This window comes from Hevea brasiliensis, chromosome 1 (genome assembly GCF_030052815.1).
Source record: "Hevea brasiliensis isolate MT/VB/25A 57/8 chromosome 1, ASM3005281v1, whole genome shotgun sequence".
NCBI classification, from domain to species: Eukaryota; Viridiplantae; Streptophyta; class Magnoliopsida; order Malpighiales; family Euphorbiaceae; genus Hevea; species Hevea brasiliensis.
The window spans coordinates 7,537,979-7,552,327 of NC_079493.1; positions in this window are offsets into that span (position 1 = coordinate 7,537,979).

The window sequence follows — 14,349 nt, forward strand, 5'->3', positions numbered from 1 at the left end:
CCAGGGATCGGAATAAGACTTCTTTTAACTCCTTGATACCTCGTGACTAGACAGGGGATACTGAACCGAATTTTACCGACCTCCTGAGTGGTCGCCTAGCCAATACCTTTTGATATCCGATCTGTTCTATTCATTTAGCTAATATTTAGTTTTATTTCGCTTTGTGACATTTTCCCAATCATTTTCTATGTTGACCTAATACTTTACTATTTTCCTGACTTGTTATCCAGACCTTCTATTATTTCAAAGAAACGCTTAAAACACAGTTACCTACATTTTGTTTAGTTACTTCTATGCTATTCGGGACCGTGACTCTCAGATTAAGAAGTAATAAAGATTAACCAAAGAATGGATTGATTAACAAAGAAGTAAACTAGAGAATAACCTTTCTTTGTGCTTAAAATACGTGATAAACTTGGTGAAAATTTCAAATATAAAAAAATGAATAAAATACGTAAATAAAGAAGAGAATTTGATAAAATAGCAATATAAGCACTCACCTGTAGGGAGCCGAACCTACTAAACTAACTACAGAATCACAGAATGTAATAAGATTGCAGTTGATAGTGGAGGACTAAGGTTTGCCTTGAAATGAAGGATTCTTTGCTAAATGCAATCAGTCGAAATAACCGAGTTTGAATGGAGTTGAGCTTGGACAACAAGAGTGGAAATAAAGATAACAAAGACAGAAAGTGAGAGTGCCACAGATAATGAACGAATGAAAATGAAGAGTTTCAAGATTCAAAATCCCTTTTAAGAAAACACTTGAAAACGTTTCAAAAGTTTTTCTTATGAAAGCTAAAAATAGCGAGTATGAATTAAGTTTCGAGTTCTTCCACTATAGTTACCACCTTTTTTTCTGTCCGTCCCTTCAATAATTTTTCATGCAGGTATTTATAGGAACCGGGGGCTTCCCATGAAGGGTCAGGATTTTCCTTGAGGGAGATGGAGGGTCTGGATTTTGAAGGACATGATCGGATGCTTGAGAATTAAAGAGAATTAAAATGAACGGCTGAGATCATTCTCAGAATACTTGTCCTTTTCTCCTTCTAATCTGACGGTCCCAAACTTTGCTGACCTGGGCGATCCAAGGACTGGGAATGAAAGGCGCCACTGTCGTCTTCTTCTTTGATCCAAAGGCTCTGGGCTCGTCCTTGCAAGTGAGATCAACGGTGGAGATTGGGATGTACAGGACTGTCATGACATACTCTGGCACCTGTCAGCATTTGTGGGCGATTCTTAGGCGTGCAGTGGAGATTTCGTCTGCAACGCTTTAACTACCTCGGCTCTGATTCTGACGACGGTTATTGGGATTTGTCTTATTCTCTTTGCCTTCCGATCTCTCCTCTTTTCTGATCTTCTTAACACGCTCCTTTTTCGATCTTTCATACCGGTCTCCCCTCTTCCGATCTCTATCATTCCGATCCTTCCCTTAATCAGGCCCGGTCCGGTCAAAGCATTAATTCCCCTCGATTCCCGAAGCGTCCGCTTCGTTTTCTGCTTAGCAATAAATGCCCGATTTTCCCCTATATATACCCCTGACAGAAGAGACTTTCCTCATTCGATTTTCCTCTCTTCCTTCTTACTTTCCTGTTCTAGCTGCTCCGGCAGTAGTTCCGGCCATGATTGTGGCTTTTGATCCCTTTCCGATGGACCTCTTTATTCCCCGACTGAAAATTCACGATCCCGGTGAACGAGAAATTATGATGACTGCACTTAATGACCGTGAGAGAACCGGACTAACTTACCGATCTGGATCAAGGACCTCGATCTTATTGACCTCGAATCGTTCGACCGATACAAACGGCGAACTGATTTCGGGCGAGAAGACTGCTAATATTCCCCTTAACACCGATCGCCTTGGCGTTCATCCGCTCCTCTCCACCGGGTGTTCGACAATGCTCGGTTTCGAGCGGTAACATCGATGACGACGTCTCTCATCTTCATGGGAGTCATAGTCACCCCATCTGAGCTGTACATCTATCTGATGTCAACAACCGGTCTCCTGGTCAAACACATCTTTTGACTCAGCCACGAGACTAGGCTTTGACATAGGCCTTTAGATGGGATGTTCCAACGGTATCTAGAGATTGCCCAAATGATGTATTTTATTTTCAATGTAATCCGATCTCTAGAGATCACCGAAATGATGTAATCCAATTTTAATGTAATCCGATCCCTAGAGATCGTCCATAGAGATCGCCCAAATGATGTAGTCCGATCTTTTGGAAATAAAGATTTTATTTTGTCAATTATCATCTTATTTATTATTGCATTAATTATTTTCTGATCTCTGAAGTATTTACCCGATCCGACCTTTAATTTAAATGACCCTTAACCGATCCGCAATTCAAAATATTTATCTTAACCTGCCGATCTCTAGTTATCCGATCTCTTTATGGAATTTCTGAAAAATTCGTGAGACGTGTCAGAAGCTTGTGGCGAGATCTCGCTAACCAATGCACCACTCGATGCCATGAGCATTAAATGCTTGGACGGGTATAAATAGGGGATGGGACCGCCATTTGCTCTCTTACGTCATTTTCAGCCTCTTGCGAACAACTTCAAAATTCTCTCATTTTCTTGAGTTCTTCCGGCACCGATCAGACTCCGGTAAGGGCTTTGATCTTTCTTTTAGTTTAAATCCTTTATTTCCTTTTAAAATGAGCGGTGCCAAAGGTCAGAGAGCGGCAAGCCCTCCTTCCATCCAGTTCTCGTGGTCATTTGATGAAGTAGAGGTGGTCGGGCCAAGCGCGCGACCTGAACCTCCTAGGGTCTCCGTTCCAGCTCGAGGACAAGCGGCATCATCAAGGCATGCGCCTTCTTCAGGGAGAGAGAGTCTTCCCATGGACGAGCTGCCATCGGTCCTTCAAGAAACCGATCTGCAGTCATTCAGCCAGGAGTACAACATTGAGCCTGATTCATATGAACTCATCCGGTGTCACGGCGATCACCGGGCCGATCATTTCTTCGAAGAGAATGACATGATTATAGTATACGAAGAACAGTTGAAAGCCGGGCTGCGGTTCCCTCTTGACGACTTCTTTAAGGAAGTCTTAAAATTTTACCAAGTGTGCATAGCCCAAGTTCACCCGAACTCATGGCGGATCTTAGTAGCCTTCTGAGGCCTCTGCCGAGCTAAGGGATTCTGTCCTACGCCTAAGGTATTTGCCGAACTGCATAGATTAACTCGTCGAAAGGACGACGAGTACTGGTTTTTCCAGGCGAAGCCACATTGCGGGCTCTTCACTGATCTGCCCTCCTCCCTGAAAAATTGGAAGAACCGCTTCTTCATTCTAAGGAGCAAAATTTTGAATGGCTTTGAGGGCTTCCCTCGTAGCTGGCTACACCAAGGCCCCTTAATTCCGAAGCGTCTCGTGTTGAATAGGGAGGAAGGCCTGATGGTGATGGAGCTGAAAGAACAGGCGAGCAGAGAGAGGTTCTCTTGCTTGGATGCAGTGACTGCCGAACTTCATCACTGGACAATGGAGTTGATCATCAGTAAAGATCGCGGGCTTCAGCTCTCTGACCTCGGCATCGGTATTTCCTACATCTCAGATCTCAAGACCTTAGCGATCTCACTGACCTCTTCTTTGTGCAGGTATGGCAAGCGGCGAAGCTTCCAAGGAGAGCCGGAAGCGAAAGAGGGAGATCTCCCGGAAGGTACGGGAGATGAAGCGAGCTGAGGAAATGCAGACACCCAGGCATGAGCCCGGGGAAATTCAAGGAGGCTCGTCTCAACCTTCTGGACCTCCAGTCATAGAAGTGGTTCGATCTCCCCCCTCGCCAAGAAGAGCCACCTCCACCCCCTCCGGTTGCTCCGAGCGCAGAAGTGGGTCCTTCTCAACCTTCTGTGAGGCCTCTTTCTCGAGGCGCTCAAGTTCTGATCCACTCGCTGGAGAAGAACCGGACTGTTCGGGAAAACCCAAGTTTTGCTAAGGTATTAGGATCCACCATCTGCCTTCGGGAGGACCGGGATAGGCTGTCCCCGGATAACCTTGATGACATCCTGACCCGATCCATGAGCCTGAATGTGGAGTGCCTGGTGAACCAGCACATTGTTTGGGAGAAAGCTCATCGCCTGGGTAAGGAAGTCGAGAAGATGGGTCACGAGGTGTCTTCTCTCTAATCCCAACTCTCATCTGCTCAGGATTACATATTTCAAATTGAGGGTCGGATGAAGTTCTATGAGGACAAGCTGGCCGAACAGTCTCGTGTTCTGGCCGAGCGAACCCGCGTTCTGGAAGAAGTTCAAGCACTTAGGACCGATGAAGTTGCTCACATCGCTCACCTTACTGAGGAGCTCAAGGCGAAAGAAGAAGAGATGGTGACAGGAGTGGCCGGTGCTTATGTGAATGCTCACAGGGATCTCTTGGCCGAACTCAAGAAGCGTTACCCCGAGGAGGACTTCTCCTGGATGGCCAGTGAGGATGAAGGTGAGGATAGTGAGGAGGAGGCCGAGGGTGAGAGAGAAGCGAGCAAAATGTAGATCAGTGGGGTGATCCTCGGTAGAATGACTAATACAAACTTTAATATGGAATGAAGTCTTCTTTGTCTAGTGAATGAATGTGATCGGAAAATCTCTAAATTATTTAAACACTTGATTGTCTGAGTATATTGAAATAACTAAAAGTAATTATTAATCTAAGTGTAAGAGGTCAGAAAACACAATAAGCATGAGATCGGCAGGGAACCAACGTTAAACGGGACTTGATTAAAATTGGAAATTTGGCTTGAACATTTAAGATCGGGATCATCATTAAACCGGATTGGAACCTTAACTTGATTATTCCTAAACTTTTAAAATGGAGGTCGGCAATGAAACTGATGACATAAAGATCTAGTGTTGGTTCAATTTTGTTTGACAGGAGAGATCGGGAATGTAGTTGACTGGTCAGGAAGTTTTACAATTGACTTGAGAGATCGGTGAGTGATTTGAGAGACCGGTAAGGCTTTAACTGATATGAGGACTTAACATTGATTCAACTCTATGTGAAGAGAGATCGGAAATGTGGTTAAATGGCAAGGAGAGATCGGAAATGTAATTAGCTGGCAAAGGGATACTTGGTGCTGGGGATCGGTTTCGAAGTTTATTGATTCTGGGGATCGGCCGAAATATGGTGTCGACAGCTGCCCCTCTTTACATAATTTCTATTAAAGGAAAAAAAATTTTCTGTGTAGGAATTATGTAAAGATTCAGACCCATATTTTGGGCGATTAGAGCCTACTTAAGTCAGTGACCTAGAGATGCTAGAAAATTAAAATCAACTTAGATCAAGGAACCAGAGGTTGATAACAGGAAATTTAAATTGTGGGAAATTAAAATCAACTTAGATCAAGGAACCAGAGGTTGATAACAGGAAATTTAAATTGCGGGAAATTAAAATCAACTTAGATCAAGGAACCAGAGGTTGATAGCAGGAAATTTAAATGCAGGAAATTAAAATCAACTTAGATAAAGGAACCAGAGGTTGATAACAGGAAATTTAAATTGCGGGAAATTAAAATCAACTTAGATCAAGGAACCAGAGGTTGATAACAGGAAATTTAAATTGCGGGAAATTAAAATCAACTTAGATCAAGGAACCAGAGGTTGATAACAGGAAATTTAAATTCATGAAATTAAAATCAACTTAGATCAAGGAACCAGAGGTTGATAACAGGAAATTTAAATTGCGGGAAATTAAAATCAACTTAGATCAAGGAACCAGAGGTTGATAACAGGAAATTTAAATTGCGGAAAATTAAAATCAACTTAGATCAAGGAACCAGAGGTTGATAACAGGAAATTTAAATTGTGGGAAATTAAAATCAACTTAGATCAAGGAACCAGAGGTTGATAGCAGGAAATTTAAATGCAGGAAATTAAAATCAACTTAGATCAAGGAACCAGAGGTTGATAGCAAGAAATTTAAATGCATGAAATTAAAATCAACTTAGATCAAGGAACCAGAGGTTGATAATAGAAAATTTAATTGCAAGAAATTAAAATCAACTTAGATCAAGGAATCAGAGGTTGATAACAGGAAATTTAAATTGCGGGAAATTAAAATCAACTTAGATCAAGGAACCAGAGGTTGATAGCAGGAAATTTAAATGCAGGAAATTAAAATCAACTTAGATCAAGGAACCAGAGGTTGATAACAAGAAATTTAAATTGCGGGAAATTAAAATCAACTTAGATCAAGGAACCAGAGGTTGATAACAGGAAATTTAAATTGCGGGAAATTAAAATCAACTTAGATCAAGGAACCAGAGGTTGATAGTAGGAAATTTAAATGCAGGAAATTAAAATCAACTTAGATCAAGGAACCAGAGGTTGATAACAGGAAATTTAAATGCACTTACAAAGCAAGCCTAATCCGGACACGATAAGTTCTTCCTCGATGAGGTGTACTTAACAAGATCTCGAAGGCCAATGAGTAATGGAGGACGAGTTACAAGACTTGACCTACTGCCCGCCTTTTCTTTGGATACCCCCTTTTCTGTTTACGACTTCCTTCTTATCTATATGACTAGAAGCGCCCTTCCGGGTTTTCACTTCTAGTTTTTTTTTTTTTTGATGCCCTTTCGGGTTTTCACCCCTATTTTCTTTTCTTTTTGTGTACCCTTTTCCTGGTCATTCCCTGCAAATCTCATAGTAAAGTACGTGAGGTTATCAATTGTTAAATCCTAATCTTATGGAAAAAATTTTAACTGATTAATAGCGCATTAGATAAAGAGATTGAAGAAGGATAGTATTAAAGAGTGAGTAGACGGGAAAGATAAAAGCAAAAATGAATAAAGTATGGCTTTATTACGGTTTTAAGAAACAAAAACAGAGTTTCAAAGAAGGAGAGTACAAAGATAGATCTCACGTATTCCTTGTAGTTGGCTTTGAAGTCCCTTAACTGCCATTATTTCTAGTACTCTGAAGTCTCATGTTGTGACGATTTATTTCCTTTCTCGGTTTTATGCTTCTTCCTTATTTCTCCATTTTCTGGTTCCAGGGGCGCCCTTTCGAGTTTTCATCCCTAGATTGATTTTTTTTTTGGATTTAAAATGCGCTATTAATTCATTAATATTTATGCCATAAGAAAAAGGTCCATTTACAGTATTACACTTGCCACCATGGACAAAATGATCAAGTGTAGATAACCAAAGGTACTTTACTCGAAATTGAGTACAGGGATGTCCTTTGCTGTCCAGTTGTCCAGCTCTTGCCCCTCAGCTATTGGCGAGACCAGAGCCTCATACAAGGAATCCAGGTGGATGACATCGATGGATGGTTCATCAGGTGATTCTTCCATATCTGCTGGATTTTCAATGACCGGTTTAATGAAGATCTCCGTGATTCTCGGGACTTCCTTCCTTTTTCCCATTTTCTGGTCAAACCTTTGATCCCGAAGCATTTTCCTCATCCAGAATCGCCCATCCATAAGGGCATCTTCCTCATAACCCAAACCACAACGGCCTACCTTCTGGATAGCCGATATAGGTTCAATGATTCCTTGCAATGCGGTGCCCAAGCCTTTGCCCTCTTGATACCCATTCCTAGACATCACTTTGGCCACCATAGCCATAGCCCCCTCCCTTCCCGTTTCTTGTAATTCGAGGGCCTGGAAAGAACTTTCCAACGACTCCTCAGCTGCTTCCACGTAAGGAAGTGATTGTGGCTTGGTGACTAATATGGCTTCTTCCCCTCTCACCGTGATGATTTTGCCGTCCATGATGTACTTTATTTTCTGATACAAAGTTGAAGGAACGAGATTTCTTTGAATGGATCCACGGCCTCCCCAGCAACATAGTGTAGGCCGGTTCAATATTCATCACTTGGAATGTGACGTTGAAGGTGCATGCGCCAATTTGGAGTGGTAAATCAATATCTCCCAACACTTCTCTTCTTGTACCGTCAAAGGCTCTTACCACCATAGCACTTTGACGTATATTTGATTGGTCAACTGGCAACCTAGCCAAGGTAGCACTAGGCAGTACATTGAGAGCTGATTCGTTATCAATAAGTACCTTGGCTACTATACAACCCTTACATTTCACTGTCACATGTAGAGCTTTAGTGTGCCTTAAACCCGCAGGGTCTATCTCATCTTCCGAGAAAGTAACAAAACTGGATGCCTAGATTTGTCCCACTATCTTCTCAAACTGCCCCGGTGTGATGTCGGGGTTTACAAAGGCCTGATCCAGGATTCTCTGCAAGGCTTGTCGGTGCACTTCTGAGCTCAGGATCAGCGATAACAGTGAAATTCGGGCAGGTGTCTTTCTCAACTGCTCCACCACATCGTACTCACTCTGTTTCATTATTTGGAGCAACAGCTCTTCCTCTTCTTTAGGTCCGGCAGGTTCTACTTCCTCCGTCTTATCAACCTCCTCTTCTGTATTCTTTAGTGACTCTCCCATTTTTACTTTCCCTTTCCTCTTTTCTTTCTCTTCGTTCCCGTAACACCTCCCACTTCGAGTTATGAACTCGACTTCTTGCTCAAGCGAGGAGGATTTTGTGGCAGTGACGGGCTAAAGATTAACTTGGGGAGTAGTACTGGTGATAGGTCCAGCATAAGTCATTTTAAAGTGCTTATGTGGAGTGAAACATGGTTTTGATGGTGCCGGAGGTGAGGCAAGATTAGGAGCTGATGTACTGCTTGACGCTCCTTGAGTGAAGACTTGGAAATTATAGTTCCAAGGCACAGCGTGTGTATTGGTGACAGGGAGCTGAGGCGGAGTTCGGATAACCGTTACTGGAGGTGAGGCTACTAGGGGTGAGAAGGTGATTCTGGGTTTAGAGGTAGAAGCATTTTGGCTGAATCTAGTAGTGTTCACTCCCCCTTCCGTTTTCGACCTTGTTTGGCATCTCAGAACTTTGAGGGATAGTAAGTTCTGAACCTCTTGCTTAAACTCTTCACAATCTTGCAGCTCATGATCAGCTGCCCCTCCATGGTAAGGACATCCCGTACCCTTTTCTGATCCTGTTACCTGAAGAGAAAGGTACCTTTCCCTCATTGCCATGGCAAAAATTTCCTCAAAGTGAGGGATCAGCTCGTCTACCACTGGTGTCGACCTCTCCCCGTCTGATCCTATCATGTTTACACCATTGCCAGCATTATGATTAGGCAATGGATTTTAGGTAACATTGGGGAGGGAACCATTTCCTTCAATCTTCAACCACCCGTTCCGGATTAAAGCGTGCACTCTTCCTCTGAGTGCCCCGCAGTTGTCAGTTGAATGCCCTTGTGCCCCTCCATGATATTCACAACGGGCAGTGGCATTATACCACCTAGGGTACGGTGGCTGAATTGGGTCTAGGGGAACTGGTACTATCTGGTTTATACCGACAAGGTATCGGTATATTTCACTTAGTGGTAGGGGAAGGGGTGGATCAGAATTTCTTGGTGGTCTCGGGTTATTTGGGGGTGGTCTGGGTTGGTTAGGTGGAGGAGGCAGTCTGGATTGGTAATTTGCAGGTGGTGGGTATTGTGGGCACGGGTGTGGATAATTTGGCAAAGGAGGTGGGATGTTTGCAACTGTTTGGCCATGAGGGGAAGGGTATGGCCGATAGTTATTCTGGGGAAGTGGGGAATAATTGTTCTGCCGGGTGACGGAATGCACCTCACCCTCTCTCTTTTTGCCAAAGCTGGCAGTCTTCTTTGCAGGATTCTCATTCACCTCCTGCAGTCGCCCCATCCTTAGGTTGGCCTCTATTCTCTCACCGGCTTGGATGATATCCGAGAAGCTGTTGGAAGTGTTCCCAATCATCAAATTGAAATAGGGGGCCTTCAATGTCTCAATGAACAGGGAACATAGTTCATTGTCGGTCACCGAAGGATATACTTCCGTCGCCTTTTCTCTCCATCTCTGGGCATACTGCTTGAAGCCTTCCCTGTCTCTCTGTACCAGGTTCTGGAGGTCCCTCCTTGTGGGTGCCACATCACAATTGAATTTGTATTGCTTCAAGAAGGTATCAGCCAAATCTTTCCAAGAGCGCAGCTTGCTCCTGTCCAATTGTATGCACCATCTCAGAGCTACTCTAGAGAGGCTCTCGTGAAAGAAGTGAATGAGAAGCCTGTCATCTTCTGTTAGGGCAGACATTTTGGCAATGTAGGTTGCCAGGTGAATGCGGGGATCTGAGTTCCCGGTGTACTTGTCGAAATCCGGGACCTTGAATTTGGGTGGCACCACTACGTCCGGGACCAACCTGAGTGACGCCACATCAACCGAGCCGTACATATTCAGTCCCTCTATTGCTCTCATTCTTTCCTCTAGAGCAGACAGTTTTTCATTTTCCTTGGTCTTATGTTCTCCTCCTACTGCGTGAAATGCTCCTCCGGTTGGGAGATGAGGGGTGGAGTGGACTGGAGCGACTAGGACTGAAGGGTATGGTTCGGGATTAGAAACAGCTGGATAATAGGAGAAAGATGGGTCATTATTTATGATGGCTGGATTGACAGTGATTGTCGGATCTGGGATAGGTGACTGAAAGGTAAAAGAAGTTGAAGCTTGGTGTGGATCATTTGTTGCAGGTGGTGGAGGAGGTAGTGGTAGGCTAGGCTCTGAAGTGGGTTTATTTTGGGATATTTCCCTCATTAATCTCATAAGTTCTGAGACCTGATCCTTCAATTCGGAAACCTGTCCTTGTAGGTTCTGTACTTGTTCCTGATCTTCCATTATCTTCTTTATTCGAGATCTTGTTAAGTATACTCGCTTGGGTTGAACCGTATGCTTGGTTAGACTTGCCTTGTTTGAAGCAATGTTGATTTTCTGTAGGGAGTAAAAAAAAGGTTTTTAATGAATTTCGAATTTCGTAAACGAAACTAAAAGTCCTGGTCCGGACGAAGGATACAATGGCATTTGGGAGCCAGAATGAAATCTGCGAAAGGATGATTGCATTAACTTTATCATGGCATCGTTCGATAGTCTGACCGTGAATGACTGGATTGAATGCGCATTTATGATACCTGTCCATATGGCGCATTCAATTTTTCACATAACCCTAGCGAGGGAGTTCCTACGGGAGTCATATTATTCATTCACAATTTTGCTAAACAATGGCCCAAAAATCATTTCATTAACTGAATAATTTGTACACCGTATTCTTTACATCGGCCTAGGCTCTGGGAGGTTCTTTATAATGAGATGACATTTTCTGAGATACTCATATAACCTTTCTTCTTGTTTGGCAGGGTCGAATGCTTTCAGAGCATACTCGGATTCAGGTAATAGTTCTTGTTTTCCCTGTGCTATCGTTCTCTCCAGCTGGTCAACATTCTCTTTCAGCTCCCGATAAAGAGCAGCTTGCCTTTCTTTTTCCTTTCTCTCCTTAGCACATTCTTTCAGAATGCCGTTGATGAGTAGTGCTTGTTCCTTTAATTCGAGCTTCTTCTTTTTGTTTTCTTGTTTGTATTCTTCTACGAGTATCTCTTGGTATTTCATTTTTTCCTGAAGCTTACTATTCAGTACTTCTACTTCTTTTACCACAGCTTGGAGAGAGTCTTTTTCCTTTTTCCACCGTACCTCTTGCTCTTCGAACCCCATCTTTTCGGCCCTTGCCTCTTCCTTGAGTCTTCTCACCTTTCTTTTAAGGTTCTGCTGTTGGTCCTCCAACTGTTTTATTTGTTCTTGCAGTTGTGAGTTCTCGGTATTTGCCTTTTGTAGTGAGTCAGCCAGACGATTATTAGCTTCTTCTAATAGGACGTTTCGGCGAGGGTCGCTATCTTCGAATTCTGCAATTGAGTGTTCTAGGTCCTTGTCAGCCCTCCATTCAAGATAATTGCGTGTGGCACTTGGACCTTTAGGCGACCTCTCCATCAGAGAGATGTTTTCCTAAGATCTGCGAGCTATCTTTAATCCTTCCTCTTCCTTGAGCTCATGGTAGAAATGACTCTGGTGGTATTCTTTAATGTTGATTCTGGACTGTGTTGAGCCAAACTATCTCATTACCAATGCCGGAGTGTAACTTGTGTATCCAGTTACTCCGATTAGGGATACCGATCGATTACCCCCCATGCTGATCAAAATGGATTGACTCGACATCCATAGTTTCTTCCAACAGTAGTCATGGCTATTGAAACTCAAAATCTATTCTTGCCACTGCGGTTCATTCTTCGGGCTGATTACTAATCGGGTTATTTTCTCGATGAGAGGCTGGTCAAGGTACCAAGTCAATCCCTTTGTCTCCATAGGACACATGTGACTGATAATCCAGAGGTACAACAATTGAGAACAACACTTAATGGACCCTTTGCCCTGTTGTCTGCAGTAGGTAAGGGTTAATAAGGTATCCGCAAGAATTGCCGGTATCGGATTGACCTCTTGCTTTTCTATTGCCCAGAATACTTCCACCGTGCTGCAGGTTATGATTCCTGATGGTCCCGGGAACAAAATCAGGCCATAGATTCCCAAGGCGAGTGCCACTGAAGCTCGATCCCACTGTTTCTCTTGGATGTATTGATCTAACCACTTCTTGAGATGTGTCCAATACCAACCATGCGTGTTTCCTTTGACAGTTTCTTTTGACTTTATTTCTTCTGGGGAAGTACCCAACATATGTGCCAATCGTTTCCAGGTCTGCCTATGCTCGAGGTGTAGGTAGATCTGATTCTGCTTTGAGTAAGGAATCTCTAGTAATGCCTGATATTCTTCCATAGTGGGAACTGTATCAATATCATTGAAAGAGAATACCCCGTACTTAGGACTCCAAATCGACAGCATGGCCTTTAATGCCGAGATTTGGACCTTGACTCGCATTAAGGTTGCAATCCTCCTGTACTTCTCCTCAAATCGTGCCTTGACCTGATCGGGAAGCGACCTCCAACGATTAGACAGACCCTCGAGGCTGTTCATTCTGACCTCAATTTTGTTCAGATCTAATGAAGGCAGTAAGCTAGCATGTGCCTTGGAAACATCGTTTTGCGGGGGTACTGGACTATGAGCTGATTTGGACCACGGTTTAGCATTCTGAACTTCTTCTGCCGACTGACTCGAGGATGCCATGTTAAAAATGATGCTTATCCTTTTACAGACTTTTGGTTTGGTGATGCCTGCGGGAAAAACTCGTTAGCAGGATAAATTTGGGTAATTTTGAATTATACTGTTGACAGGGTGACACATACACATTTATCAAAGTAGGAAAATGTGTTGGTGTTTCAGTAGAATTCAAGATTACCCTCACAAAAACGAACAAAAGAAAACTGAGGCAGAATAGGGTAAGAGTAAGCATGCCCCTTTTGTCCTAGAATAAGGAGACTCCTGATACTGGATGAGTGCTACCTAATTGGATAGTTCTATCTTATAAGGTAGCTTACTACGGCTTTCAGCTATCGTGATAGTTTAGCTCAGGATCTAATTTTCTAAAAGCCACAGGTTCCCAAATTGCCCTCATCAGACAGTAGAGCCTCATTCTATCCCCATGATATCATGGGAAAATTCCACGGGTATCACAGTGGATAGAATGAGTTTCAATATGAGCAGAAGCCTTCACGGATACTAACGGGGCAGAACCCACGGGTACTGCTACATGACCCTCTCCTATTTTCTTAAAAGGGTAAGAAAGCCCGGGTATAGGGCTGAAGTGTGTGAGGACATTATGTGAGTGTTTGGTGTGTGAAGGGACACCTTTACCTCTTCCCAATATAGGGGGATTTTTCTTTCCTTTTTTTCTTTTTTTTTTTTTAAAAACAAAGAGCGCTGCGAGAAATAAAATAAGTAAGACAAACAAAACAGTTAGCAAGAATAACAATAATTAACATATAAAATATTGCCGAGTGAGCCCACCTAACTATGATTTGATCGGAAAATTAAATCTACTTTTGGACCTCTGGACTGGGGTTAAGTTAAAACTACCTAGTCCCAAGTGGAGTCGCCAAGCTATCGTAAGGTGTTTTGCGGTCGCTTGAACGAATCCTCACCGAAGTGGGGAAAAGTGAGGAGTCGCCACTTTAATTTTGAGGGAAACTAAAGAAAACCGTTTGTGAAGATAAATTGAAATGAAACCACTTCAAGGCAGAGATTCTAGGTTCGGGGTTCGTAAACCAGTGGGGAAGGTGTTAGGCACCCCACCTCGTCCCTTAATAAGGGTAAGTAGATTTAACTTTGCATTCTTTATAAATTATTTAAGAGGGCTTGAATGGAAATGTTAATCCTTTTAACAAAAAGGAATATTTGATTTTTCACTAAATTTGGATTACCCTGATACATAAGTAAATGAGACAACCTTAGTGAGTTACTGTTATATGTTAATTTTGTTTGAAAGGGCTATTTGGTTAAAATTCAATTTGAGAATCGGATAAGAACTCTCCTCCAATCTCTTTTAATAATTATTAAAAAATTTTAAGCTTGAGGACCAGATAAGAACTCTCCTCCGTC